Consider the following 2,561-nt stretch of genomic DNA (forward strand, 5'->3'; position numbering starts at 1 on the left):
CTATTACTGAATTTAAACTTATATACAGTATGTATTTAAAGCTCACTAAAATGAATGTACAAAATTAAATTTGAAAACGATTTTCTGAAACTTTGATAACAAATGCATTTTAAATTTCAAGGCTTTTTTGAAATAAGCTAATGCACTAAACATAAAAATGGACATCGATGCTTTAATATTCTTGAATCTCATTAATAAATTAAGCCTAAACAGTTCTAACCWTGTTGCAGTCTTCTGTCAGCCTAAAGTGAAAAGGACGTCAAGTAAAAACACTCATCTCTTCATTATTGCCAAAATAATAAAACTACAAGCTTCATGTCTGGCTCCATTTTCCCAGCTTTTTCGGAGATGTATCACGTACTTCACGTATAAATGTATCACTATGATAAAAGCGCAGCACGTGGGCACGTAAACATACGTCATCCTTAGGCTAGACCCGTCCCAATTCACAGCCGTTTTATGCAGCCGACAGGAGCAGCATACGGACCACGTCGACTGCTATCCGACGTCCACCGGTCCACGTTGACTGCAACCCATGAATTGAGATACAGCCAATGAAAATGCAGCAAAGTGGAGATTTTTCATGGCAGATTTTTCTGGCTGCTGGTTGCTTTTGAACCCTGTATACTGCCACATAGTGGTGGGATATCATCATTTTATGAGTAAAAACATGCATTATGGGAGATGTAGTTTACAGTTAATGCTGGCTTTAAAGCAACACTTATTTTAAGACATTGATAATTCTTTGAAGCTCTCATGGACRACATTTGGTCCACGAGCCTTGAGTTTGACACAWGGTTTATACTAATATACCCAAACTGRGAATCTGAATAAATTTAATTATAAAGCTTGACAGAGCTTTAATAGTATGTTAAACTAGTTTTATAGGCTCTYTCAGAGTGCTGCTGGATGACCTCACAGGAATAAGATGACAACAGTTAGCTGGATGGCTCAGATAGATGATGATAAGAGATAAAACTTAGGACTACATTTTCAATTTCCTACAGATTTATTCGTTTTTAATGCAGCGTCACATTGAATCTAAATATAGCATCGCTACTAAGAACAAAGCATGTTCTCCATGAGCATTTGATCCTTATAATATCCTGTTTTACATATCTTGAAATGCTTGTGGGGAAAATAATAATCTTGATGAGAGCTCAATTTCTGCAACTTGGAAAGTCACCAAGACTCAAACTGCTATTATAAGTGAATAAATTCAGGCCTCTTCCTGATACGTTCGATCATTTGCATTTGATTCCACYAGTTAAGATCATTAGAATAAAGGAAAGTTGCTTTAAAGTGTCCATTCTCACAGTCTGACACAAAAGGACCGACTTCCAGAGAAGTGGCCTCACTCAGAGACTAATGAAATTTAAAAGTCTTGGTTTGAAGATGATTTAATTGTGCCTGTCATGAAGCTCTCAGCTCTGTTTGTGATAGAAGAGGCCAAACTCTGATCTCATCTGCCTGGAAAGCAGCTCCGTCAGATGTTTTGTTGTTGGATGGCCGCTGGGCGCTGCCTCTCCGTGAGGATGTGAATCAGCTTGTTTCTGTCCGGGTCCAGTCTGTCTGTCCGTCACTGGCTCCTCGCTGCCTAATTATCCAAGTGCTTCTGCTGAGTATTCATCTCTGTTTTTCCTCTTCTCTCCTTCCACATACCCTGCTTCCTCTTCGAAATGTCTGAAAKATCCAAGCGAAAAGAGAGCAATTAGGGTTGTAAAGATTTTGCTCTGGCCAAACGGCACCAGAAGCTGTGCCCCTCATAACAAACTGGGACGAAACAGACTCTGTTTTTGTATATTCATYTGTGGATTGATCCAAATTTATCAACTGCTGTCATTTCACATCATAAATGACAAGCCCTTTGAGCTAAATTCCAGTGTCAAACTAAAAAAAGGACAATACTGACAAAATAACACATAATCTTAACATGTTTATTTTAGCCTTTGGGCACAGCACAACAGATTCATATGAGCTTTCGATGATACCTGTGATGTGAAAAAATAAACTGTGCCCTTATCATARTGTTGTTTAGTGGAGCATCTTAAGTTTTGTTGTTATGTGGTGAAGTGCTATCATTAGTGTGTCTTGGATCAATAAGCTTTTAACACTGAGCCCATAATCACTTTAAAGCAGGAGTCTGTTAGAACAGTCTCCTTTCAGACAAAAATAAAATCGAAAAAAAAAAAATACAGCATAGCCTAACTTCTCAAAAAAAAAAACATGATGAGGAAAAATAAATGATGTGAAGAAAGAGCTGGTCAAATTTAGGTCTGACTTAAGCGTAAGAAGCTTAAATGTTGTATTAAAACTTTATTTCTCGATCCTTGGGGCAGTGATTTCTTCTTTCTAGRAGTGAATTAGGTTGAAAGTCAAAGAGGCTCAGGCTGTTGTCAATACTCATTAGAGCTGGCCGCTGGCCTTGGGTGAAGACCTGTCCCACTCTGCTGTCAGGCTCCAAACAGCGTGGACACGTGCCCACAGCACTTTTTCTGCTGCTCAGAATCACCACAGCTTTTGGTAACAAACAAACAAACAACAACAACAACAACAACAAC

The sequence above is a fragment of the Austrofundulus limnaeus genome, unplaced genomic scaffold (genome assembly GCF_001266775.1).
Source record: "Austrofundulus limnaeus strain Quisiro unplaced genomic scaffold, Austrofundulus_limnaeus-1.0 Scaffold60, whole genome shotgun sequence".
In the NCBI taxonomy this organism is placed as follows: Eukaryota; Metazoa; Chordata; class Actinopteri; order Cyprinodontiformes; family Rivulidae; genus Austrofundulus; species Austrofundulus limnaeus.